Here is an 11231-nt window from a genome sequence, read left to right as displayed (position 1 = left end):
TTTCTGGGAATACATGGCACATGTATCCCTTCAGTCTTTGTCACGTAGTTAATAAAATTAAGTCATGTAAAGTAACTTTCAAAAGTCAATCTCATGTTTCTCTGTTGTGTTGTTTCCACGTAAAAGGTGACGCATGAATCATTTTGTAGGGGCTGCACATTGTATAGGTTAACTTTGTGTGTGCGTTAATGTGATGGTGTGTCATTCAGAGAAGCACCCACCCTTAAATCATCTTTGTTCTTTTGTCCAATTTTACCTCCTTTCTTTGTACTTGCTTCTTTCTGTCTTTGGAGTGGAGAAAAGAAAATCCTCTGCCTCTATGCAGCTTCAAAATGCTCTATCAGGTTGGTGTAAGTCTTCTCTACAAACCTGTCTGTTTTAAGAGTGAGAAGGAGGGGAAAAAAGACTTGTATACAGAACTTTTTTTTTTTTGTTAAACTTTATGGTTAAACTTTTTTGTAATTCTTTTATACAGGTTTATCCTTTGGCCCTGTATTTTTAACTACCTTTTCATTTTGTACAGTAATTCTCTTTCTCTGTGTTGTTCTTTGTGCATGTAGTGAAACTGCCAATGTGAAATGCAATGGACAGGTACAAGTTTATTTTTGTTTGTTTTTGTAAACAAACTTTGTGGAAAAAAAAAATAAAATCCAAAAACAACTTGTTTAAGGGCGTCTTGGTGGTTTTATTGACTATTTAACACTACACTACACATTTTTCGCATTTTTGTTTTCACACTTTGTATTTTAGGTGAGGTGGTTTCGTGGTTAGCGCTGTTGCCTCAGCAAGAAGTTCATGGGATCGATTCGTGCCTGGTGTGGCATTTCTCCCCGTGTTCCCATGGAAGGGTCGGAGGTCCCTCTGGGTGCTCTGGTTGTCCCACTTCCAAAGACATGCAGGTTAGGTAGACTGAATGTGTTTGGTTGTCTGTATGTGTATGTGTGGTTGTCTAGCACAGTGGAGTTGGATGTTATGGGCACTCCAGATGAGGTTAGTGTTGGGCCGGCTCGCGAGCCCATTAGCATCAGCTTAGAAATGCCGGCTGTGGAGGACGGCTTTCAGACTGTGGCTAAGCGGAGGAAGCCCCGTAGTTCTTGGTGCCCGGTTGTGGCACCCCGATCACACCAGTGCGAACTGTGAATCGGTTCTCCCCCTTGGATTTGCCAAATGTGAATTCTCTGAGCCCACAAGTGACTTCCACTCCTGTCTCCAGGCCGAAACACCGGACTTTAGTGATAGGGGATTCTGTCACCTGCAAAGTCAGGTTACAGATGCCGGCTGACGTTAAAAGTATTCCTGGGGCCACAGCTCCCGACATTGCATCTCATCTTAGGGTGCTGACGCTGCAGAAGGGAAGACAGACAAAGGAACATGACATGAGATATAGTCACATAGTTATTCACGTTGGCACCAATGATATCAGGATGAAGCACTCAGAGGTCATAAAAATGGACATAGAGAGGACTTGTGACCTTGCCAGAAAGATGTGTCGGCATCGATTAATAGTCTCTGGTCCCCTCCCCTCCCGGGGTACTGATGAGGCGTTTAGCAGGCTGACATCATTAAATAGGTGGCTGGCGCAGTTTTGTAGACAGCAAGGCTTTAGCTTTATTGATAACTGGCCTTCGTTCTGGGGCCACCGTGGCTTGCTGATGCCGGACGGCCTCCACCCTACTGGGGAAGGCGCCGCCATCTTGTCTGCGAACATAGATAGAGCTCTACAGGGAGGGTAACATTAGGAATCTACAGCAGGCCACGGAGCAGGTGATTAGAGACCCTGCAAGGCTTATGACAAATGTGGATGTGGAATCCATTAGCTTAGTGGGAAATTTAGTGCAGAAAATCCACTATGGTGATAGTGCAGTTTATTTGCCAGAGAGGGAATTTCAACAAGTTGAGACTGTGGCCTGCTTCCGTAGTCGTGTCCGTAAAAATCATAGAGGGATATGTTTTCCAAACTTAATACCCATTACTATATTGGATGATGTTGAAATTGAGGATGGCCCAGTGGTTGTTCCAGCAATAGCAAAGATTTCGTGTCTGCTACCCACAACACGCGTGGAATGTCTCAAACCCAAACCTACTTCTAGGCATCTTATATATGCTACTCTGGAACCACCCCTAAACCCAAACAGTTCAACTGTCAACCCCACTGAGGTCCTTAGACTGGGTCTCATTAACGTAAGGTCACTGTCCTCAAAATCATTGTTGATAAGTGATCTAATTATTGATCATCACTTAGCTATGATTGGGCTATGTGAAACCTGGCTTAAACCTACAGCTGTCCTCCCCTTAAATGAGGCCTGCCCACCAGCATATACATTTAGTCACGTCCCACGTGATGCGAAGCAAGGCGGGGGTGTTGCTCTTATTTATAAATCTAGGTTTAGCTTATTAGCTGTTGGGGGTTACAAATATCACTCAATTGAGCATCTGATTCTCTGCTCTGCTCAGGATATTACACATTGCCAAGGTCAAGAATAAAAATCAGTCGTATTACTTTGTCACTGTATATAGGCCTCCTGGCCCATATTCTGAATTCTTAGATGAATTTGGTGCATTCATCTCTAACTTGTCAACTAGTGTAGATAACATTCTGATCATTGGTGACTTTAACATTCATATAAATATGCCTTCTGTTCCCCTCAGCAAATTAGTTATGGAAATTGTGGATGCATTAGGATTTCGGCAATGCATTCGGGATTCGACGCACATTAGTGGAAATACCTTGGATCTGGTTCTCACACGTGGTGTTGCTGTCACAAATATTGACATCATGCCTCTTACATCAGTGGTGTCTGATGACTCAAGTTTACAGTTTCGCTGCCGTGTTTAGTGGAACAACAACCTTATATATCTTTACGGCGATGCATCAACTCCTCAACTAAGACTGAACTCGAAGCCACATTAGAAATACTACTAGGACTACTTTCTTCCACCTGCGAAATATAGCGAAGATTTGTCCAATCCTGTCTATGGCTGATGCTGAGACCCTGATCCATGCATTTATATCTTCTAGATTGGACTACTACAATGTTCTATTTTCTAGTTTACTGCAGTCTAGCATTAGGGGTCTCCAATTAGTTCAAAATGCTGCAGCCAGACTTTTGACACGAAGCAGAAAGTTCGACCACATTACACCCATTTTGGCATCCCTTCACTGGCTTCCTGTCCCAGTTAGATCAGATTTTAAGGTTCTGCTACTAACCTATAAAATTATTCATGGACTGGCACCCTCCTACCTAGCTGACCTAATTAAACCTTACGTACCGGCCCGGGCTTTATGTTCTCAGGGTGCAGGACTACTTTGTGCCCCTAAGGTGAATAAGAAGTTTGCGGGTCACAGAGCTTTCTCTTATCGTGCCCCTGTTCTGTGGAATGATCTCCCTGCATCAATAAAACAGTCAGATTCTGTGGAGACTTTCAAGTCCAGACTCAAGACGCACTTATTTACCCTTTCATATGGCTAGCATACTGGTACAGTTTTGTTTTACGCTTTTTACTCTTTTAATTCATTTATTAGTAATTGGAGCGGGCCGCGGCCTCAACTTTACCTAAATTCTGGGTCTTTTAGTGAAGTTTAGGGCTAGTGGCCGGCGATCACCTTAGTATTTCTCTGTTTTTCTTGTTGTTTAATGCTGACAAATTATACAGTATTTTTTTGTCTTTCTGATGCCTGATTCTGTTTTTTCTCTCTGTTTAAGGTGCAGCTCCATCCAGAGATGGGAGTTGTATTCGTGTTAGCGATCCTCCTGTCCTGTGTGCCAATAGCATTTCTTGTATATTCGCCTGTGAATTGTTCTGTAATTTATGTTTTGTAGCATGGCCCAAGCAGAGGGTCACCCCTTTGAGTCTGGTCTGCTTGAGGTTTCTTCCTCAGAGGGAGTTTTTCCTTGCCACTGTTGCTCTGGGGGTTGGTAAGGTTAGACGTTACCTGTGTGAAGCGCTTTGAGGCAACTCTGTTGTGATTTGGCGCTATATAAATGAAAATAAATTGTAAATTGAATTGAACCCTTCCAGTCACCATACAAAAAGACCAGGCAGACATCACCTCACCAGAGCCACAAATATGGTTGTTCTTCCTTGTGTACACTGTAATACATGTTTTATCCATGCTAGTAGAGTCCCCACTCTCCCTTCAATAAATTGCCAGAGGGGGGCAGCACTGGTGTAAGAATCTAATCAGTCACTGCACCTATTGCCAAACAGGTTTAGTTTTTCATCAGTGGCATTGTTTTTACAGTACAGACAGATTAAAAGTGTCTATATTTGTCTGACCACGACGTGTAATCAGCATTTACTCACCTTCCGTCTACGCTACAGTGTCAGGCCATGACCATGTCTGATGGTTTTGTTTTTGCCTTTCTCATTTTGGAAGAGCTTCCCTGAAACTGGGACCAGTTCACAGTAGAGTCACGTGTTATTTGGCTGGCTTTGTTCCTCAGAGCTCAGACTGTGCTCTTTATCCAACTTAAAAAGAAGTATTTATAATGAACCAGGACATTTGTTTTGTTGAGCCAACACAAAACACCTTCAAGACTTGTCGATAGTCAAACAGGGACTTTAAAGTACTTCACTTCCTATTCATGTGTATATGTACAACAAGATGATTCTTTAGTTGCACCTCGGTTGTCGGTGCCGCAAGAAAACAGGAGCTGAAGCAGAGAGGCCTTTGCTTTCACAAACACCTTAATCTCCAAACAATGACCACATTAATGAGCGTAGACTCGTGCTCGACTCTGTCGCAGTGGTGAGGACTGTGAGAATGTCTGAGATTAGGTCAAGTGTGAAAAAGATTATCCAGTGGTATTTTTCTTGGCTGCTATGTCTGGTCAGATCAAGGCAACCTTGACCAGCTGAACTGGTCCTGACTGCCTTGGCTGTGGTCTGGGCCTCGTGATTGGCCCACACCACCAGTTTGTCTCAAGCCAATAACAGGTGCAAGTTCATTTGTGGACTTTTATTTATATCTTTTCACTCTTGTTAAATTGCTTAGTTTTTTTAATTAAATCAACATCAAACCCTCGTACTTTCTCCAAGTCTTGGCATTTGATTGTTGCATAATGTGATCTTTTGCTGATCCTTTAAAGTCTCTCAGCCCTCATCTCACTTCAGAAGGGTCTCACATTTCAGGGTCAGGTCAGTAACAATAGTGTGCTCGGACCTGAACTGGAATCAGATTTGGTTTAAAAGCAAGTTATTTGGAAACAGGAAAAAACAAAACAACAACAAAAAAAACTAGAGCACCACACTTGTAGAGCGCAAATCTCCGTCAGCACTAGTTTCCACTTCGATAAAATTTCACCTTGGAAAAAATATAAAGGTCAAAGTCCTGTTAGAAGTGGCTTTTCATGAGCTAAATTAGATGTGATCAAATGTCAAGAGTATGTACAGTAGTGTTCAGAATAATAGTAGTGCTATGTGACTAAAAAGATTAATCCAGGTTTTGAGTATATTTCTTATTGTTACATGGGAAACAAGGTACCAGTAGATTCAGTAGATTCTCACAAATCCACCAAGACCAATCATGATATGTACACTCTTAAGGCTATGAAATTGGGCTATTAGTAAAAAAAAGCAGAAAAGGGTGTTCACAATAATAGTAGCATCTGCTGTTGACGCTACAAACTCAAAACTATTATGTTCAAACTGCTTTTTTAGCAATCCTGTGAATCACTAAACTAGTATTTAGTTGTATAACCACAGTTTTTCATGATTTCTTCACATCTGTGAGGCATTAATTTTGTTGGTTTGGAACCAAGATTTTGCTGGTTTACTAGTGTGCTTGGGGTCATTGTCTTGTTGAAACACCCATTTCAAGGGCATGTCCTCTTTAGCATAAGGCAACATGACCTCTTCAAGTATTTTGACATATCCAAACTGATCCATGATACCTGGTATGCCATACATAGGCCCAACACCATAGTAGGAGAAACATGCCCATATCATGATGCTTGCACCACCATGCTTCACTGTCTTCACTGTGAACTGTGGCTTGAATTCAGAGTTTGGGGGTCGTCTCACAAACTGTCTGCGGCCCTTGGACCCAAAAAGAACAATTTTACTCTCATCAGTCCACAAAATATTCCTCTATTTCTCTTTAGGCCAGTTGATGTGTTCTTTGGCAAATTGTAACCTCTTCTGCATATGTCTTTTATTTAACAGAGGGACTTTGCGGACGATTCTTGCAAATAAATTAGCTTCACACAGGCGTCTTCTAACTGTCACAGCACTTACAGGTAACTCCAGACTGTCTTTGATCATCCTGGAGCTGATCAATGGGTGAGCCTTTGCCATTCTGGTTATTCTTCTATCCATTTTGATGGTTGTTTTACATTTTCTTCCACGCATCTCTGTTTTTTTTGTCCATTTTAAAGCATTGGAGATCATTGTAGATGAACAGCCTATAATTTTTTGCACTATAAGTTTTCCCCTCTCCAATCAATTTTTTAATCAAACTGCACTGTTCTTCTGAACGTCTTGAACGTCCCATTTTCCTCAGGCTTTCAAAGAGAAAAGCATGTTCAACAGGTGCTGGCTTCTTCCTTAAATAGGGGACACCTGATTCACACCTGTTTGTTCCACAAAATTGACAAACTCACTGACTGAATGCCACACTACTATTATTGTGAACACCCCCTTTTCTACTTTTTTTTTACTAATAACCCAATTTCATAGCCTTAAGAGTGTGCATATCATCAATGCTTGGTCTTGTTGGATTTGTGAGAATCTACTGAATCTACTGGTACCTTGTTTCCCATGTAACAATAAGAAATATACTCAAAACCTGGATTGAGCTTTTTAGTCACATAGCACTATTATTATTCTGAACACTACTGTATGTAGTTCATGCACTTGAAGTTTTTTGTGGTGCTGTCAAGTTTTTTCAGTTTCTGAATTCTTTTTCAGATAATTTTCACAGGTCAATGGTGATCTCTGCTATGCACAATTTGTTACTGCTTTTAGGCACTTGGTTTCCAACTGATAACTGGAAGATAGAGAAACAGGCATAAAATTGTTGGAACCTCCATCCAATTTTATGGTGTAGGTTGAGTCCACAGATCCTGTCTATTTCATGACCATAACAGAAGAAGACACCCACTCCCACTTCTGAATGGAGCTGCACCTCGGACAGAGAGAAAAAAACAGAATCAGGTGGTAGAAAGACTATAAATAAGGTATAATTTGTCAGCATTAGCAACAAGAAAAACAAAAGAAATACTAAGGTGATTGCCAGCCACTAGCCCTAAGCTTCACTAAAAGACCCAGACTTTAGATAAAGCTGAAGCAGTGACCCGCTGTGTTTACTAATAAAATGAATTGTGCTTTGTTACTTATGCTCGGTGGATTTCTGATGACATCCTGCTCAATACGCCAACCGACAGGAGGATGACTTGTTTCATACATTGTTCCATTTTTGCCCATGTATGGCCCGTCAATGTGGTCCTGAACAGGAGATCCACTGTTTCCTACAGATTGATTATCTAGTAGGCCTAATGGGGGCAGTGCTTGAGCTCGGGTTCTTTCACAGGATCTTCTGTAAGCTCTGGCTCATCCGCCAGTCCTTGCCCGATCTCTACCTGCTCCCCTTGCAGCAAATCCCAATCACCCCACTTTGAGCATTAAATATCTGCCTCAATGCTTCTGCAGCAGTAAATCTTGCCATTCCAGGTAGCCATGATTCACTGCAAAATATTGCAATTTAGTGATTAGAATAGAAAAATTGAAATAGAATGAAAGCCTATCATGTTAAAAACTACTTTGACCAAGCAAAATTTCCCTGCAGGGGACAACAAAGTATATTTCATTGACTGAAAAAACATATATATCCTTCTGGGGTCATAAATAAGCCCACTTGGTGGCTTGGTGTCAGAGAAGAGGATGTTGAGAAAACTGCTCACCATCTGGGACAACACCTCCCACCCCCTACATGCCACACTGATGTCCTGTCACAGCACCTTCAGCAAAAGACTGAGGCTGCCGAGGTCCACAGAACACCACAGGACGTCCTTCCTACCTGTGGCAATCAGACTGTATAACTCCTCCCCCTTCTGCAGGATGAACACATGACGATCAGAGTTTTTCAGTTACTCAGAGCTATGTAAAATACTGTCAAGATCTTGTCTAAGTGTCTTTAGTCATTTTGCATGGATATGATGTACTCACTGTTCTCACTGTTTAAAAAAAAGCAATGTTTACTGTTTCGACACTCAAAACAATTTCCTTCGGTATTAATGAAGTTATTATTATTATTATTATAAATATTATTATTATTATTATTTCAAACAAGATGCTTTAATTCATTAATTTCAAATTGGGGAGGTGATGGTCAAGGCAGTGGGCTTGTGAGCAGAGGATCGCTGGTTCCAATTCACCTCAGACTGGAAAAATGACAAAGGACCCTTGAGCAAGGACCTAAATCTCTAAGTTGTTCCTGGGGTGCAGCTGAGCTCCCTCCGTGGCAGCGCCCTGACATTGACATGTGAGTAGGTGATGTGAGTCATCACTGTTAAGCGCTTTATGAATGTGTTGTATAAATGCAGTCTATTTACCATTTAAATACAGAATTTACAGACACATCACTGGAATTATGTCCTCGCTCAGCACGCAGCCATTCAGGTTGACTCTAATCCATCGTGGAATATTGTTTTCTTCTTGAGTGAGGCATTTACAAAGTTTTACACATATGATCCTCTTCATGTGTTTGACTCTCATGAATGCTTCTGCATCTACAGATGGAGGAGGGTGACATTTAGGAGTGAATAAAACCTTAAACTTCATCCGAATCTTCTGATCATATTTTATGACTGCTAATGGACATTCATTTTAATGGTTTGATGCTGATCTGTCTGATACATAAATGATTGTAACTTCTGATTGCTGCATGTTTCTGATCTCTACATGTTTGTCTGTGTTGTTGCTGAGTGTTTTGTCCAAATCTTTACAGTGTGGAGTTGCATGAGGTCATGGGTTTTGGAGGAGGTGCCTACACCACCACCACCTTCTCTAACCTTCTAAGCGGTTGTGGGTAAAACTTCGCCTGCTTCCAGGAGGCACTCGCTCAGTCTCTGCTGTAAAAGCAGACAGACTAATAAATTACAAAGGACCCTTTGAGTGGTTATGAATAAGCCACTGACTAAGGTCTTGAACCAAATACTGTTATTTCCTGAAGTACGAGTCATGGGGTTTTGGATTATTAATACTCGCGTTTGATGCTGTAAAAGGCAGATGAGCAGAGAAAAGCGCTAATGCACTAACGAACATTTTCCACACACATGCTACAGTCATGCCTGCCGGGGGGAATTGTTTTCAGTCCTCTGTATGTCTGTCTGTTTCTGCATGAACAAAATAACTTGACTTTTGATTTGATTTGGACCAAACATCATGGAATGATTGAGCGTCAGGACCTGTACACTTCCAGGTCCCTGAGGCGAGCAAGGATGATAGTGGCCAATCCCTCTCACCCAGGACACAACGTTTTTGTCACCCTCCCCTCTGGCAGATGGCTGAGGTCCATCAGGACTAAAACCTCCAGACTCAAAAACAGCTTTGTTCCATCTACAGCTAGACTCACAAATAATGGCAGAGACCCCCAGTTACCCCCCCTCCCCCCCCCACACACACACACACGCACACACTTCCACAAAGTGCTGTACTGTACAAGGGACTGTACATCAGCACACCAATCACATGCTTTTGCACAGCCCCATTCCACTACGTTATATTTATTTAACAGTGAACAGAGTTTTGCCTATTTGACTATTTGACTCTTTTACTCCTTACAGAAGTATTTCTCCTTTTCTTTTTTATTGTTGTTTATACACCAATAACACCAGATCAAATTCCTTGTATGTGAGAACTTATTCAGCAATGAATTCAATTCTGATTCTGATTCTAAAGTGATTTGATTTTGAGAAAAATCTGTTAAAAATCAAGACCAAATTGTGACCCAAAGCTTTGATATAAGAGACATTTAAAAAGCTTTTCTGTTAGATAAGTTAACCAGGGTACATCCTGATAAGTACTTCGTTGGGAGATCACTTAAGAACACTAGATGCTGTGTGTGTTTCTCCATGTAGAAGTGGAGTTCCATCAGGAAGGGCATCCGGTGTTAAACCTGTGCCAAATCCCAATGCACATCACTACTGGATCTGTTGCGGCAACCCTGAGCATCTGGGAGCAGCTGAAAGGAAGAAAAAAGAAGAAGAAGAATTTATAATGCTCCTTTAGTTCCCAGCTGACTTGGGAATGTCTTGGGATCCTCCAGGAAAAGTTAGAGGACTTGGCCGAAGATATGGAAGTGTGGGATGAGCTGCTTGGTCTACTGCCATCGTGACCCAAACCCGGATAAACTGTAGAAAATGAATGAATGAATGCTGTTTTGAGAAATAGGTTAAATGTCTGGCAGCTATGAAATGTGTGGTTTGGATTAAAGATGGTGTGGGAGGGTTATGTGTTAGTCACGGTTAAAGATCACACCCAAAGAAAGAGATCATTTGAAAGATTCAGTATCAAACGTACACTTTGTGTTTTTAATCTAACACTTTGTGATGGCTGGGGTGTGTTGCTCAGAGGAGCTCTTATTGCAACTGCACTATTGTTTGGCAGTTGCTGACCCAGTGTCACCTCTCCAAAAGACTATCACCAGACTCACCACAACAACAACAACACAAACCCAACACATCAGGCCCTGTATCAACAATTCATCCGTCCTCTCTCCTCTGATGTTTTCTGTTAAGAAAAAAAAAAAAAAAACCAGACAAAAAGCAGAAAAAAACATTAAATAAAGACAAACAGGACTGTGGTCTGGGAAAGTCCTTAAGTGGTGTAAGTGAACGTCCAAGTGAGCAACAGAAACAAAAGGTTGGCGGGGTCGGATGGAGTGAATTTGTACTTTACTGTGTATAGTGCACAGTTGCTGATGTGAGTATTTTTAAGTTCCCATAGATTCCCTGAGTGGTTGTGGGCTCCCGGCAGGCTCTGCAGGGCGTGAGTGAACGCTGCTCGCAGCAAAGCGAAGAGTATCACGGAAAAACGCGAGGGGAGAGAGGTGAGCGCACCAACCGCCTCCTTATACAGAGCCCCCAATGTCTGCTTTAACCCCTTAACGCCCGAATTTATATAGCTGTATATAAAAAATGTTTTGTGTGTGTTTTTGCCTTTAAGTAGATGGTCAATAATGTTGAGATTATTAATTTCACTTTTGCACAAAAACTAGATAGTAATATTGG

This window comes from Thalassophryne amazonica, chromosome 20 (genome assembly GCF_902500255.1).
Source record: "Thalassophryne amazonica chromosome 20, fThaAma1.1, whole genome shotgun sequence".
NCBI lineage: Eukaryota > Metazoa > Chordata > Actinopteri > Batrachoidiformes > Batrachoididae > Thalassophryne > Thalassophryne amazonica.
Note: the sequence above shows the minus strand (reverse complement) of the source record.